The sequence below is a fragment of the Elaeis guineensis genome, chromosome 3 (genome assembly GCF_000442705.2).
Source record: "Elaeis guineensis isolate ETL-2024a chromosome 3, EG11, whole genome shotgun sequence".
NCBI lineage: Eukaryota > Viridiplantae > Streptophyta > Magnoliopsida > Arecales > Arecaceae > Elaeis > Elaeis guineensis.
Window position 1 is genome coordinate 16067895 of NC_025995.2, and position 17809 is coordinate 16085703.

Genomic DNA, 17809 nt, shown 5'->3' on the forward strand with positions numbered 1-17809 from the left:
AATAGCAATTGCTAAATAAATAACTAAAAGGAGTGGCATCTGTTTATCATCCAACAAAAATAATTCATACACTGGGTCCCTACACAATAAGAAAAGGAGAGAAATATATCAATTAACTTAAAAATCATATCATAAACAATGAATGAATTTATCATACAACAATAATACATGGAAAAGACTAATCATATGATAAAAGGATCAAAAAGTACATAATAATAACACATGTATATGTGCTACAAATTGGATTTTATATGTCCAACTTACATTGCTTGGCTCTAGAAAAAGGTTAAGCAAATTAAAAAGGAGGAAGGAGAGTTATACACTGGTCGATTAGAGGAGAATCGAGAAGCATAGAAGATCCTTTGATCAATTGATGGATACAATATTTTCAGCTAAGGCGAGATATAGATGCTATATTTTTAGGCAAAGATGATTGATTATAGGAGCAAGTTAATTTTGAGAAATTAGGGTGAGTGGAAAAAAAGGAGAGAGTTATGGGATGCAGAGTTTCTCGAAATATATTTGAGGGAGAGACATTTGTTAGATGCATGCTCTAGAAGTCAATCTGACAGATACATTTATTTTTTGTAGGACATAGTTTTGTACTTAACCTTATTATGTATTAATAAAATTGGGCAGTTTATTTCATTCTTGTTGAATCTGTGTCCATGAATCATATAGAAAACTAATAAGATGATGACATATTTTTAAAAATTAAAAATTTGAGGCATGTATTATTGATGATTAATTCCTAAATGCTCTCGACTGATGAATCATCACAGAGATGGCGATTGATCTGATGAGATTGGTATACGGATCACTTTTCTTTGGATAGATAAATCTCAAGTCTATATTATGGGGATACTATAGCAAAAATGCAGATGGTTGTTAGAGAATAAGAGTACCGAGTGTGATCAATATAAGAAGTTATTTGGATATCTACTCACTCATCAGTGACTTTTTTGATGTTATAGTGGTGTGACTGATTCTTTGACCTATGGTGCCTCAGTTATTTATAATGAGGTTGCTGTAGTTTGATTGTACATACACTTGATCCCTAGGCAGATGGGCTCTTGTGGTGCATATTGGATACCATAGATTCGTTGTAGTAGGATGTGCCCCTAAATGGGATCTATTAATCTTGATAGATAAGTAATAGTCTTATATAATTTATGCAACTGAGTTCTGAAGACCATAGCTATGGCAGTGTGAATAATGAAAAAAAATTTTCACAAATTTTCACAGTATGAACTTAAGTTGAATAAATCTTACATAGGATAAATGATGGAGTTTGACGAGTTTTTCATAACCTCCATCTTATCGAGACTCATGATAGAAGAACTGTATCATATGATAACTATAACTAGAGGTCAATAACTTTCATTCTGTTAGGTTGTCATTATATTCTGCTAGATATCACTGGTGGATTGTGAAACCAACGAAAATTATTTTGATGTCAATAATTCTTGTTGGTGCAAAAATCTGCTTGCGCCGGAGAAGCTGGAGTCAGAAAAGTCACGGTCACCGTCGGGACCTGCAAAGGAAGTCTAGACCGAAGGTGGGGTTGCTCCGGCAAGACCCTCCGACGCTCAAGTCAGTTCTCTGCCTCAACAAGAATGGAGTGCTCGAATGGAGAATTTAGCAGAGTTTTGAGATAAGAAATGAGCTTATAGAATAACGTATCTGAGTCCCCCTTTTATAGGCGGAGGAGGTAACGGATTGATGGCGACGTTGGTAACCGTCTGGTAGTGGGCCGCTCATAGTCAGGGGGACTTTATTGCGAAGGGTAGTGGAGCGAAATCGTGGCTATCGCCGTAGCTCGCCACGTGGAATCAGTTGCGAGGAGTGGAGCAGGATCATGGCCGTTATTGCGGCCTGCCATGAAGTAGTGGAGTCACGCAGCACTTGCCGCAGGGAGCGGAGCAGAATCATGGCCGTTGATACAGCCTGTCAGAGAGTAATGGGGTCGCGCAGGGTCCGCCGCAGAGAGTGGAGCAGGGCTGCGACCGTTACTGTGGCCTGTCAGGGGTGATGGAGCAGTGCGGGATCCATTGTAGGAAGTGGAGCAGGGCCGCCAAGGGGTGCAGATCTATCGGCTGAAGCTCGGCAGCGGTCGGAGTCCGACCTCTATAGGAATCCGGGCGGAGTCTTCCTGCAATCAAAGTTAAAGGTGAAGCCCGGCTCCCATAGGAGTCCGGACGGGGTTTACCAGCAGTTGATGTTGAGGACCGAGCTCGGCTCCCGTAGGAGTCCGGGCGGAGTCCCCTTGCTGTTGAAGTCGTCGGCGGAGTCCGGCTCCCGTAGGAGTCCAGACGCAGTCTGTTTTGCAGCCGTTGGAGTCGAGGGCGAGGTCTGGCTCCCGTAGGAGTCCAGACGAAGCTTGCCAGCAGTTGACGTTGAGGACCGAGCCCGGCTCCCATAGGAGTCCGGGCGGAGTCCCCTTGCTGTTGAAGTCGTCGGCAGAGTCCGGCTCCCGTAGGAGTCCGGACGCAGTCTGTCTTACAGCCGTTGGAGTCGAGGATGAAGTCCGGCTCCCGTAGGAGTTCGGACGAAGCTTGCCAGCAGTTGACGTTGAGGACCGAGCCCGGCTCCCATAGGAGTCCAGGCGGAGACTCCTTGCTGTTGAAGTCGTCGGCGGAGTCCGGCTCCCGTAGGAGTCCAGACGCAGTCTGTCTTGCAGCCGTTGGAGTCGAGGATGAAGCTCGGCTCCCGTAGGAGTCCGGACGAAGCTTGCCAGCAGTTGACGTTGAGGACCGAGCCCGGCTCCCGTAGGAGTCCAGGCGGAGCTGTCCTGTAGTCGATGTCGGCGGCGGAGCCCGGCTCCCGTAGGAGTCCGGGCGGAGTCTGCTTGCGGCTGAAGTTATTGGCGGAGTCCGGCTCCCGTAGGATTCCGGACGCAGTCTGTCTTGCAGCCGTTGGAGTCGAGGACGAAGCTCGGCTCCCGTAGGAGTCCGGGCGAAGTTTTTCTGCAATTAAAGTCAGAGGGGAGGTCCGGCTCCCGTAGGAGTCCGGACGAGGCCTACCAGCGGTTGATGCTGAGGACGGAGCCCGGCTCCCGTAGGAGTCTGGGCGGAGCTGTCCCGTAGTCGATGTCGGCGGCGGAGCCCGGCTCCCGTAGGAGTCCGGGCGAAGTCTGCTCGTAGCTGTTGGAGTTGTCGGTGACGGAGCCCGGCTCCCGTAGGAGTCCGGGCGGAGTTGTCATGTAGTCGATTCCACTGAGGACTTCGGCTGTGGGTATTTTATATCCAACACCATTCCCCCTACTTTCGAGTTTGAATCTCGAACGTAGGAAGTACAGAGAGATGGGCACAGCCGAAGCCGTCCCCTCGCATCCCGTGCACTGCCGCCCCCAGATATTTTGGCATTTAATGTGTGCACGTCAGAGCCCATTTTTCGGTGAAGGCGACCTGAAGAGTCTTTTCGGAACCCCTGTCGGAACACGATCCCAAGCGTCGTGCTACGGAAATTCATGAACGGTCAACCCTCGATAGCAGTGAAGGGGACATGCGGGACGCGTGGCATGCACCAGTTGGCCCAGGAACACCTGCCGCCATAACTGCGCTAGGATCCGTCGGCTATTTAAACCTCCTAATCTCCCTTCATGGCTTCATCCTGTTGATAGGACGGTACCCTTTTTTTTTTTCACCTGAGAGCCTAGCTACTCAGCTACTTCCCTTGCACCAGTCCCCGCCTTCTTCAGCCCCCCACTTCTTCTCTGAGGGTTTCCACACCATATCTCCTACCCCGGAGGCCCTCCTTGAAGGGATATCTAGGGCTTGGAGGAAGGCGAGGAGGAGAACAGCGGTCGGTGAGGATCCCCGTCGTTTCAAAGGAGGCTCAAGGAAGAATTCCTTCAACAACAGGGGTTTAATAACAGGGGCCTCCGGTAAAGTTATTCTGCCCGAGAATTTCAGAGTAGCAAGGCGGGGTGATACCGGTCAAGAGGGCAGAGCCGCCGTCACAAGCTATGGCGGGATCCTTGATGCCGCCGGGGCCAAGGGACCAGAAGCGGTCGGCGTCGATGGTGGGGCAATGGAACTTGTTGCGGGGACGGTGGAAGTAGCGCATGCCGACCTTGCCGGAACATGTTGGGTGGCGGCCGTCGCAGAGCATTCGGAGGCGGAGCATATCCTTGACATCGCCGCTGCCTCCAAAGTGACTCCGGCTCTTCTTGAAACAGGTCTTCGTCACTGCCGTCATTGCCTTTACAGCCCCCGAGAATCTATCCCACCCTTTTCCCCCTAGGGTTGGGACTTCGGAGATGGAGTGAAGTGAGATGGGATGAGAGCCGATAGGTTTGCTACACGCACTAGAGAACGTGGCTGAGGAGGACAGAGACGGGAAGAGGAGTTCGTAGCTTGGAGCGGCCTCCGGTATATCCTTTCCAAGCCGTACTCGCAAGGCTCGCAATGATGTATATTTCTTTTTTTTTTCTCTCTTTTTTTTTTTCCCGACCCACCGGGTCCTGTAACGTATATCTTATTAAATGAAGAGGAAATTTTGTTACCTTGTCTGTACCTTGCATCGAATAGTTGTCTGTCGAACTTCTTCATTTTTCTTTTATCTTTTTCACGTCGTCTTAAGGTCATCAACGACCTCTTTTATTCGTGCAGGGTTGTTATTTGTCGAGCTCCTTTTCGACTTTTACGCCGTTCGAAGATATCCGGTTGTCATTCTGTCAATGGCTGCAGGTTCGCTTGGGGTCATTCGGGTCCGGGGTCCCTCCCAAGATTTGAATTCGAGGATCCGAGCCTCTGTCACCCTCGGGCGCTGTTTGTTTTCCAATCGTCACTGTTGCAATCCATTGCCTTCTTTTTTCGCTTGGAGTCTTTCTTCGCTAAGGCCGAGGCGAAGTTCGACTCCCGTGGGAGTCCGAACGGAGAATCCCTCTCGGAGTTGGAGTTGTGGGCGGAGCCCGGCTCCTGTAGGAGTCCGGGCGGAGCCTTTCTCGGCGTCGTGGACAGAGCCCGGCTCCCTTAGGAGTCGGGGCGAAGTCTTCCTGCAATCAAAGTCATAGGCGAAGTCCGGCTCCCGTAGGAGTCCGGTCAAGGCTTACCGGCAGTCGCTGTTGTCGGCGGAGCCCAGCTCCCGTAGGACTCCGGGCGGAGCTGTCCTGTAGTCGATGTTGGTGATGGAACCTGGCTCCCGTAGGAGTCCGGTCAAGGCTTACCGGCAGTCGCTGTTGTCGGTGGAGTCCAGCTCCCGTAGGAGTCCGGGCGGAGCTGTCCTGTAGTCGATGTTGGTGATGAAACCCGGCTCCCGTAGGAGTCTGGTCAAGGCTTACCGGCAGTCGCTGTTGTCGGCGGAGTCCAGCTCCCGTAGGAGTCCGGGCGGAGCTGTCCTGTAGTCGATGTTGGTGATGGAACCCGGCTCCCGTAGGAGTCCGGGCGGAGCCGTCATGTAGTCAAAGTCGGTGACGAAGCCCGGCTCCTGTAGGAGTCCGGGCTGGGCTTACCACCGGTCGAAGTTGCTTAAGCTAGGGCAAGGCTTTCCTCTTGGGGGGGTGGTGCATATGGGCGTTGCAGGGCCTCTCCCCCCCATCCGGTCTAAAAGAGCCGGGCCTTTAACTTTGTTCATGTCAGGACGAGGTCCTCCTCCTATTCCTGACATGGCTGCGGGGGCATATATGGGCGTTGTAGGGCCTCTCCCCCCATCCGGTCTGAATGGAACCGGGCCTTCGACTTTGCTCAAGTTAGGGCGAGGTTCCCCTCCTGTCCCTAACAGGGCTGTGGGGGCACATATGGGCATTGTAAGGCCTCTCCCCCCATCCGGTCTAAATGGAACCGGGCCTTCGACTTTGCTCAAGTTAGGGCGAGGTTCTCCTCCTGTCCCTAACAGGGCTGTGGTGGCACATATGGGCGTTGTAAGGCCTCTCCCCCTATCCGGTCTAAATGGAACTGGGCCTTCGACTTTGCTCAAGTTAGGGCGAGGTTCTCCTCCTGTCCCTAACAGGGCTGTGGGAGCACATATGGGCGTTGTAAGGCCTCTCCCCCCATCCAGTCTAAATGAAACTGGGCCTTCGACTTTGCTCAAGTTAGGGCGAGGTTCTCCTCCTGTCCCTAACAGGGCTGTGGGGGCACATATGGGCGTTGTAGGGCCTCTCCCCCCATCCGGTCTAAATGGAACCGGGCCTTCAACTTTATGAGGTTGCCCTTTTGTTTTTTGATACAGTTTGTTTGAATTGTCCAAAGACGTATGGGTACGCGATCATTGATTAAAATGAAGTTACTGGTAGTACATCCGCAAGTTTTCTGAGCTCCATGGTCGCGGGAGGTCGGCCCCTCCGAGCTCCTTAAGATAATAAGTTTCGGGCTGGACTACTTCTTTGACCTCATAAGGTCCCTCCCAGTTTGGGACGAGCTTCTCCCGGTCCTGAGGTTGCGAGACAGCAGATCGTCGAAGCACTAGATCTCCCACTTTAAAGGCTTTGTTCTTGACCCGGGCGTTGTAATATCGAGCAACTTTCTGTCTGTAGGCTACCATTCGAATCTGAGCGATCTCCCATCTTTCTTCCAGCAGGTCGAGATTGGCTCTAAGACTGTGAATTTTGGTGTTCGTCGAATGCCACGACTCGTGCCGACGGGAGTTTAAGCTCGATCGGGATGACGGCTTCCGTTCCGAAGGCTAAAGCAAAGGGGGTCTCCCTCGTAGGTAACCTCTGGGTAGTTCGATACGCCCATAGCACATGATAAAGCTCGTCCGCCCAAGTTCCTTTTGCTTTTTCAAGCCTTGTCTTAATCCCCTGCAAAAGGGTTCTGTTAGTCACCTCAGCTTCGCCGTTCGTCTGAGGATGGGCTACTGAAGTGAAGTGGTGGGAGATATTTAGATCTTCACAGAATTTGGCGAATCTTGCTCCCGCGAATTGCCGTCCATTATCAGTGATTAGGGTTCTAGGCAAACCGAACCTGCACACAATTGACTTCCAGACGAAATCTTGCACTTTCGCTTCTGTGATTTTTGCTAGTGGTTCGGCTTCAACCCATTTGGTGAAGTAGTCGATCGCTACAAGGAGAAATTTCCTTTGTCCGGACGCCATGGGAAAGGGGCCAAGGATGTCCATCCCCCACTGTGCAAAAGGCCATGGGGCACTCAAAGGTGTGAGCTCGGTGGCGGGCTGTCTCTGGATGTTGGCGTATCTCTGGCATCGATCGCACTTTTTGACATACTCAATCGAATCATGATGCATCGTTGGCCAGTAGTATCCTTGGCGGAGTAACTTGTGGGATAAAGATCTGGCTCCCAAATGGCTTCCTCAAGCTCCCTCGTGCACTTCCCACAAAGCATAGTCAGCTTTCGAGGGCCGGAGGCATCTTAAGAGGGGCAAGGAGTATGATCTTTTGTACAATTTGCCCTCATAAAGGATGTACCGAGAGGCTTGATTTCGGAGCTTCCGAGCTTCTTTCGCATCTTGGGGGAGAACTCCATCTCTGAGATAGGTTATCAGCGGGTCGACCCAGCTGGGCTCGTGGTCGACCTCCATTACGGGCCGCGATTCTTTCGTACTCGGATGTTTCAGAACTTCAAAAAGGATGCCTTTGGGCAATTCGGTCGGAGCCGATGTCGCCAACTTGGAGAGAAGATCGGCTCTGGTATTCTCCAGCCTTGGAATCTGCCTAATGTCGAAACTGCTAAAGACGGGGGTAAGCTCTTTTACTTTTTCAAGATATTTGGTCATACTGTCCTCCCGCGCTTCATAACTCCCGCTGACTTGTCCCACCACTAGTTGGGAGTCGCTGTGTACCCGGAGTTGACCTATTTCCAGCTCTTTGGCGATCCTTAATCCTGCGATCAGAGCTTCATATTCCGCTCCATTGTTTGTTGTGGGAAACTTGAAACGCAGAGCGTACTCTGCGATGACTCCCTCCGGGCTGACCAAAATCAGGCCTGCACCCGCACCCGCCATGTTGGAAGATCCGTCCACATAGAGGGTCCAAAAGCAATTGGAGGGATTGGCTTCTTCGTTGGGGAAATTCGGTTGAGACTTTAGGTCGTCACCCTTGCTTTGCTCAGGTTCGGCCTCCTCTGGGATGGTGCACTCTACTATGAAATCTGCCAATATTTGGGCCTTTACTGCTGGTCTAGGTCTGTAGTTGATGTCGAATTTCGTGAGCTCGATCGCCCATTTTGCCATTCTTCCGGAGGCGTCAGCCCGGTGCAAAACCGCCTTGATCGGTTGGTCGGTGAGTAGCGTCACGGTGTGCCTTTGAAAGTAGGGTCGGAGCCTCCGAGCTGCAACCAACAAGGCGTAGGTCAGTTTTTCTAATTTGGTGTACCTGCTCTCGGCGTCCCTTAGCTCGCGGCTAATGTAGTAGACTGGTCGCTGGACTTTCGTTTCTTCTTTGACAAGGACGGCCGCAAGGGCCATGGGAGAGACCGCCAGGTATAAAAATAATTTCTCCCCAGGTTCAGGCTTTGCCAGCAGCGGGGGTAAGCTGAGGTAGTTTTTTAATTCTTCGAACGCCTGTTGGCATTCAGAGGTCCAACAGAAGTTCTTCGGCTGCTTGAGGGTTTGAAAGAAGGACAAACATCGTTCAGCCGACCTCGCGACGAAGTGATTAAGAGCCGCTATCCTCCCTGTGAGGCGCTGAACCTCCTTGATCGACTTTGGGGCGGTCATCTCTTGGATAGCGTAAATTTTCTCTGGATTGGCCTCAATCCCGCGCCCTGATACCATGAAGCCCAGGAATTTCCCTGAGGTTACCCCAAAAGCGTATTTAGTTGGGTTCAGCTTCATTCTGTACTTTCGAAGAGCGCCAAAGGTTTCCTCGAGGTCGGCGACATGATCTCTGGAGGACTTGCTTTTTACAAGCATATCGTCCACGTAGACCTCCATGTTTCGGCCGATCTGCTCTTTGAAAATTTTGTTCACCATCCGTTGGTAGGTTGTGCCCGCATTCTTGAGGCCGAATGGCATGACCCTGTAGCAGTAAAGGCCGCGATTAGTGATGAAAGCTGTCTTTTCTTCATCTTCTGACGCCATTCTAATTTGATTATAGCCGGAGAACGCGTCCATGAAAGTGAGGAGCTCATGGCCTGAGGTAGCGTCAACCAGTTGGTCGATTCTGGGCAGGGGGTAGCTGTCCTTTGGACAAGCCTTATTCAGCTTTTTGAAGTCTATACACATCCTCCACTTGCCGTTTGCTTTCTTGACCAAAACAACATTGGAAATCCAATCAGGATAATTGACTTCCTTAATGAATCCGGCCTTAAGAAGCTTATCCACTTCCTCAGCTATCGCCCTCTGCCTCTCCGGGGCATGATTCTGGATTTTTTCTTTTGTCGGTCGATACTTAGGATCGACCGTCAGACGATGTTCCATGACTTCCGTGTCAATCCCTGGCATGTCCGTCGGAACCCAAGCGAAAACGTCCGCGTTCCTTCGGAGGAAATCAATAAGATGCGTCCGCACCTCCTCCCCCAGGCTGGAGCCAATTAACACCACATGCTCCGCGTTCCCATCATTCAGGGGGACTGGTACCAGATCTTCGATTGGAACGCCCCTTTCTTCGGTGAGGTCGTCACGAGCATCCAAGCCATCGACGGGATAGGGGTCAGCCCGGTCGCTTCTTTGCAAGACGATGTTGTAGCAATGTCTGGCCAGGGCTTGATCTCCCCGGACCTCCCCGATCCCCTGGTTGGTGGGGAACTTCAATTTCAAATGGTAGGTTGAAATGACAGCTCTGAGAGCATTGAGGCCGGGTCGGCCAAGGATTGCATTGTAAGCGGATGGCGCCTTTACCACCAAAAAATTCACCAGAGCCCTGGACTGCTTTGGATGCTGACCAGCGGCCACAGTCAGAGCTATCATTCCCTCCGTCGGAACGGCATCACCGGTAAACCCTATCAAGGGGGAGCAAATCGGTCTCAGATGACCGCCAAGAGCGGATATCCTTGAAAAGGCATCGTAGAACAAGATGTCGGCCGAACTTCCATTGTCGATGAGAATGTGACGGACGTCGTAATTTGCTATATTCAGAGAAACTACGACTGCGTCATTATGAGAGAATTGGACTCCCTGGGTGTCTTCTTCGGTGAAAGTTATGGGCTCTTCAACTTTTTGCCGCTTGGGGATGCAGCTGGTATGTTGGTCGCCTTTTGCCGGGATTCCCCCGAGATGGCATTGACGGAATCCGACAGGGGCCGGTCATCCGACCACTCCTTATCGGCGACCATAGCCGGAGGCAGTTGTGCAAAGGCCTCATGAGAATGCATCGGATGAGGGAAGGAGGAGTGGATGCCGGAAAAGATGGCCGGAAGTGGATCCGTTGAGCGCTCCTTTAAGAACAAGGGTACTGCGGAGGTTCGGACCCTTCCTCTAGCGCCAATCCTGTTGGTGCAAAAATCTGCTTGCGCCGGAGAAGCTGGAGTCAGAGAAGTCGCGGTCGCCGCCGGGACCTGCAAAGAAAGTCTAGACCGGAGGTGGGGTTGCTCCGGCAAGACCCTCCGACGCTCAAGTCAGTTCTCTGCCTCAACAAGAATGGAGTGCTCGAACGGAGAATTTAGCAGAGTTTTGAGATAAGAAATGAGCTTATAGAATAACGTATCTGAGTCCCCCTTTTATAGGCGGAGGAGGTAACGGATTGATGGCGACGTTGGTAACCGTCTGGTAGTGGGCCGCTCGTAGTCAGGGGGACTTTATTGCGAAGGGTAGTGGAGCGAAATCGTGGCTATCGCCGTAGCTCGCCACGTGGAATCAGTTGCGAGGAGTGGAGCAGGATCGTGGCCGTTATTACGGCCTGCCATGAAGTAGTGGAGTCACGCAGCACCTACCGCAGGGAGCGGAGCAGAATCATGGCCGTTGATACAGCCTGTCAGAGAGTAATGGGGTCGCGCAGGGTCCGCCGCAGAGAGTGGAGCAGGGCTGCGACCGTTACTGTGGCCTGTCAGGGGTGATGGAGCAGTGCGGGATCCGTTGTAGGAAGTGGAGCAGGGCCGCCAAGGGGCGCAGATCTATCGGCTGAAGCTCGACAGCGGTCGGAGTCCGGCCTCTGTAGGAATCCGGGCGGAGTCTTCCTGCAATCAAAGTTAAAGGTGAAGCCCGACTCCCATAGGAGTCCGGACGGGGTTTACCAGCAGTTGACGTTGAGGACCGAGCCCGGCTCCCATAGGAGTCCGGGCGGAGTCCCCTTGCTGTTGAAGTCGTCGGCAGAGTCCGGCTCCCGTAGGAGTCCGGATGCAGTCTGTTTTGCAGCCGTTGGAGTCGAGGGCGAGGTCCGGCTCCCGTAGGAGTCCGGACGAAGCTTGCCAGCAGTTGACGTTGAGGACCGAGCCCGGCTCCCATAGGAGTCCGGGCGGAGTCCCCTTGCTGTTGAAGTCGTCGGCGGAGTCCGGCTCCCGTAGGAGTCCGGACGCAGTCTGTCTTGCAGCCGTTGGAGTCGAGGACGAAGTCCGGCTCCCGTAGGAGTCCAGACGAAGCTTGCCAGCAGTTGACGTTGAGGACCGAGCCCGGCTCCCATAGGAGTCCGGGCGGAGTCTCCTTGCTGTTGAAGTCGTCGGTGGAGTCCGGCTCCCGTAGGAGTCCGGACGCAGTCTGTCTTGCAGTCGTTGGAGTCGAGGATGAAGCTCGGCTCCCGTAGGAGTCCGGACGAAGCTTGCCAGCAGTTGACGTTGAGGACCGAGCCCGGCTCCCGTAGGAGTCCGGGCGGAGCTATCCTGTAGTCGATGTCGGCGGCGGAGCCCGGCTCCCGTAGGAGTCCGGGCGGAGTCTGCTTGCGACTGAAGTTATCGGTGGAGTCCGGCTCCCGTAGGATTCCGGACGCAGTCTGTCTTGCAGCCGTTGGAATCGAGGATGAAGCTCAGCTCCCGTAGGAGTCTGGGCGAAGTTTTCCTGCAATTAAAGTCAGAGGGAAGGTCCAGCTCCCGTAGGAGTCCGGACGAGGCCTACCAGCGGTTGATGCTGAGGATGGAACCCGGCTCCCGTAGGAGTCCGGGCGGAGCTGTCCCGTAGTCGATGTCGGCGGCGGAGCCCGGCTCCCGTAGGAGTCCGGGCGAAGTCTGCTCGTAGCTGTTGGAGTTGTCGGTGACGGAGCCCGGCTCCCGTAGGAGTCCGGGCGGAGTTGTCATGTAGTCGATTCCACTGAGGACTTCGGCTGTGGGTATTTTATACCCAACAATTCTTATTGGATGAGTTAGAAATATTCTAATCCATTGAAAAGAGTTTTAATGATATTAATAATAGAGATCACAATATATCTATACAGATGAATAGAACCTATGGGATCACACACATAAGAGGTTATGACTGATCGGATAGTTGAATTACAATTTTAAATTATTGAAAGATTTGATTATCAATATAATTGATGATTGGACTGATTTGTAAAAGTTATAAGAGAGGACTTGCTAATAGTTAGTGAGTTAAAGAAGAACTTACTTATAGTTGTTGCTATATTATTTGATTTGATCAAATAATTAGGATTGAGTCCTAGTCAAATTAAATTAAGATTTAATTTGATTAGACTTGATCTGAGTTTGAGTCAAATTGAATTTCATAGGTCTAAAAGGGTTTGGACTCAATTAGTATTTGACTTATTTTAAAGCCCAAACCACATTGGATTTTAACGATGCCTTTGACCAAGTGTTTGACTTGGTCAAAAAAGAGATCATGCCCCATATCTTCATGCTAAAAGGAAAATACTAGAGGTTTTCCTTTTGCGGTGGGATGTAGTAGCACCAAAAAAAGGTGGTGTAAGAAAGGAAGAGGCGGACTCCATCCTATGGAGTCCTAGTACCATGAGACTCTCACCAAACCCTAGGGCGTTGGGAATTAAAAGGCCTTGAGATAGTTCAGTGCCTAATCTAATCTTAGAAGGGAGAGAACATGTGAAAAGTTCATGCACAAGGAAGGGGTGCTACTTCATCTTGGATGCCTCCTTGCTTTCTCTCTCTCTTGCAACATCCAAAGAGTTGGACGCGCAAGATCTTGATGCCCCAATCACCTCTCCTCTCCTCTGTCCTTTTCTAGTTCTCTGTTGTTCTCTTGAGAAGAGAAAAGAAAAAGAGAAAAAAATTCATCATCCAAGAAGTGATCTCTATAAGGGAGCTAGCACCATGGTGAGATCAAGATCTCCTAATCAAATTATCCTCTTATGGATACCTATAGAAGCCGGACGTATGGGTAGCTTCAAAGAAGCCTTGATGGCAACCTATTGCCCAGAAAAATAGCAACCCAAGAAGGGGGGTGAATTGAGTTCTTTAAAAATTTTAATCAAATTAACAATCTAAGTAACTATGTGCTTCAAATTAAACTTATTTGAGTGTTTGTGAAGAGGAAACAATGTGTAGTAGCAAAATAAGTAAACTATGCAAGAATTAAAATGAGACAAGGTATGCAAAGTAAGAGAGCAAAGCCACAAAACAAATATAATAATTTATAATGATTTGGTGCAACCCTGCACTTACATCCACTCTCCAAGAATCCTTTGAAAATTCTATGATAATTCTGTTGATTACAGTGCATATGTTTTACTCGGACTCATAAACAAATCCAGATGATTTTTTGAGATCACCAACCAAAATCTATACATGATTATTTTTCATGCTTATGATCAATCCAGTTGGTTTTATAAGCTTACCAATCAAAACCTAATAAGTCCAATTATTGGCTTGGACAAGCCAAATCTCTAAGTTTTTTTTCCTTAAAAAAATTTATAAAGAAAATAAAATACAAGTAGAATAATTTTAGTACAAAATAAAAACTAAAAGAACTCTTTAAAGCTTGAAGAAGTAGTCATGGAATGACTCTTTTGAAGCTTCACTTCTCTTCAATTGATGCTAGAGAGGATGTAGATGATGTTGGAGAAGATCACTCTTTGAAAGCTCTCAAATCTATGCACTAATTCCTCTCTTTTCTTCTCTTTTTAATGGTATTCAATGTTCCCCACTCAAACTGATGATTTTTACTTTTTAATCTTCTTGGCTATCTTTTTAATTGATTCTCTAGCCTTTTGTAAGCTTAGAAGAGGCTTGAGAGTGAATTTTGACTATTGAAATGGTCGAAATATTTGTTAGAGGCAAAAACTAGCCATTAAAAAAATACAAAAAAATTAGCCATTAGTGCAGTCCTATGAATAGAGTCGGTTCGATTTGCAGGCAAGTCGGCTCAATTTTCAGGTGAGTCAACTCGAGCAGAGATCTTAAAAATATAATTTTTTATCTTCTCTAAGAGAGTCGGCTCGGATTGACTTCGAGTCGATTCGAACCTATGCCAGTCTTCTTTCAACATGCCAGAGTCGATTCAAAATCTCTTGAAATAGGCTTCAAATCTTACAACATTATTTTTCTTCATAAATCATAATTTAGCCTCCTAAACTTGAACTTTTTGGCCCCAATGCTTTCAAATGATATTTGCTTCTTTCAATTTCGTTTATCTTCATAATGAGCCATCCAAACTTATGAGCACTTATTCTTTTAAGTGCTTTAACTTGGCATCTTAAGAGGATTTATTCTTAAGATAAATTTTTTATTTTGGATAGTTGAGAAATCCTACATCCAATATCAAAATATATGATTAAAATCATAATTACTTAAAGTTTGGTATTCATCAAAATCAATCATAGGGTCAACAATCTCTTCTTTTTTGATGATAACAAAATTTTGAGTATAAGTGCAATAAAAATGTAATATGTTTCAACTAGTTTACCAATATAAATATGAAGTGAATAAGTAAATACTTGTAAACACTTACTTCATGAATATTATTTTTATATTCAAGAGTGCATACATCAAAAATTATATTCAGTATAACATACTCATTTCATATGATTTTTTCAAACAAACGAATGAGTATCTCAAGCATAATAAATCAAGTGATCAACTCAAATATTTCAAGCATAAGTATATACTCAAGATAACTCTTTCGCTTTTTGACAGCATCAAAAAGTACAAGAGAAAGATTTAAAATAAATCATCAAAATCAATTCAAATCAAATATACACACCTTCAATTTTCAGAATTTGATTTGAGTTCTCATGCTTTCAAATTTAACTTGGATTTAACTTTCAAATTCAAACTTAGAACTTCTCCTTTTTTGTAGTTTCTTAATTTTAATTAAAAGTACATGACTTTTAAAAATTTAATAGAGATAAATTTTTTGAATAATATAGTCTTGAAAATACTTCTTTCCTTTTTGATATTAAAGTAGATCATTCAAAAATATATTACAAAAGTTTATCTCAAATAATGTAATAGCAAGAATATAGACATTAAATTTAGATTTGAGACATAACATACTTTTCTTTTGCCAAAAGATAAAGTGATAAGATTTAAGACAAAAATATACTATTTGATATTAATAATGAGAGTTATGATACCGATTATGATAATATTCTTGAAAAATTCTACTTGATACCAATTGAAAGAGATTTGAGTTTATATATTTAAAAAAATAATTAATTTAAAATAACAATCAATTTGATTCTTCTTAATATCAAATATTTTGAAGTTCAATAGCAACTATCCAAAAAAAATTATCTTTCTTCCTTTGATCAATACAGATTTAAAAATATATCTCCCCCTTTTCAATAAAGTTGATGCATCAAAAGGCTTCTCAAATTTAATTATAAATAGGCTTTGAGCTTCAAGGATTCAAGAAGGATAGAGCTTTTCAGAATAAAGAATTTTTATAGGATAAGTTCATTTCTTCAAAAGTTATTTCTTTCTTTTCTTGAAAAGCATCAAACACTTAAATTTCAAAATGATATTAATTTGCTTAATTTATCTCAAATGATATCATGCTAAGAATATATCAGAGTAAAACATGGTATTGGAGTAAAATAAACTTATGATAAGGTATTTTTTTCTTTTTACTAAGAGATAAAGCAATGGAGTATAAAGCAAAACTAGGTTGTTTGATATCAATTGTGAAAATTAATCTTCTTGATGTCAATTATTTTGAAAATCAAACCAAATAGCAATTATCATGATATCAATTAGAGATTTTAAAAGGAACACATTTTAAATCCATTTCTCCAAAATAATCAATCATAGCAAAATATAAAAATATGTTACAAATTTAACTTGATACCATATATTTTGAAATAGCAACTTTCTTAAAAATTTTTTGATACCAATTGTTTTAGTTTTGAAGTGATAAAAATATATCAATTCAAATTAAATAGTTTTGAGAATTAGAAAGATAAATCAATTTGAATTGATATTAGTAAATTATTCAAATTAAGAGATTTTTAGTTATTCTTCAAAAAGGTTATTTCCTCTTTTTTCATAAGAAGAATTAAGCAATTAAGTTTAGAAAAGATATTAATTTCTTAGATTTATCTCAAATAATATCTTGTTAAGAATATAGCTTTGCAAAATCAGATTTGAGACAAAGACAATCTTCTCTTTTTATCAAAAAGTAGATCAATAAAATACAAGGCAACCAGTAAGTTATCTGATACCAATTGAATAAAACTAAATTTTTTTTTAAATATTTAGCTTTAAAGATAAATGATAACTTTCTTAAAATATTTTGCTTGATATCAACTTCAAAAGGTTCAAGAAGATCATATTTCAAATTCAATTTTTGAAAAAAATCTGTCAGAGTGAAGTATCAATGTTTATTAATAAATTTATTTTTAAGATCAAAAATAATTTCTTGATACCAATTAATTATCAAAAATTGATGATATGATCAAAATATGTAAAGAATGAATAGTTGCTTGAAACAAATCAAACAATCAAAATCATAAAAATGCTTAAATAAATCTATAAGATAAGCAAAGTATAATTGTTTATCAATGATCTTTCTCTTAAGATTAATAATGATTTTAAAAAATTAACAGAATAGTAAAGAGCATACAAATAGATTAAGATAAATGATTATCAATAATTTTTATTTTTATTAAGTTTTAAAATGATTTCTCTTTTGATATTCTAATAATATTTTTTTTCAATTTTTTATAATAAATACAACAATACTTAATTTTCTTAATTCTCTCCCTTTTTCTTCCAAAGCATGCACATTCATTAATCTTAAGCATTCATTTCTCCCCCTTTGTTTTGCAAACAAAGTAATTATTTAATTAAGCAACTAAACATAAGTAAAGGCATCAGACATATTGTATTTTAAGAAAAAATTATATTTCATTAACTATTAAAATATGATCACAACAAATGATAAAAGTATGAAAATATATAAGATATATGAGAGCTATATCTATCAAAAGATGGATTGCTAGGGTCACTAAAGATCTAAGAAATGAATCCTAAAATCCTAAGTATAAGTCAAGATAATCCTAAGATGTAGATCTAGGCTGACTAAAAGAAGAGGGTGGTCTGATGTCTTCAGATGACTATCTCCAAACATCTTTTACTGTAATGAATGTCTGAATCAGCTTGATAAACTTCTCTCTGATCAATGTTAGAGCATCTATCTTCTCTTTCTTCACTTGCTATACCTTTGATGGATACTATTGAAGCTCTGCACATATTGAAGTGATGATCCTAGTGGAAACTTTCTCAATAAATGCATCCTCATCCAGTCTATCAGATAATCATGTGCTGCTCTTTGGATGGCTAGTCTACTGGCTCCTCGATCCATATGATCTAGTAGTCGCATCTCCATAGTTAGCTAGCTGGCATTGATATCTTTGAAATCCTCAACATCATCTCGATCCAATATAAATCTTAATTTAATGTGTTACTACTCGAGATGATCCAAGGTGCTCTCATCGGTCTATATATATAGCATGCATCTAATGCTATCAATATCCATCTTAATCTATATGCTTTTCACTTTGAAAACTAGACTTCCAACTCATCCTCTTAATTTTTTGATCAATTACAATTCTTTCTTGCTTCATAAACTCAA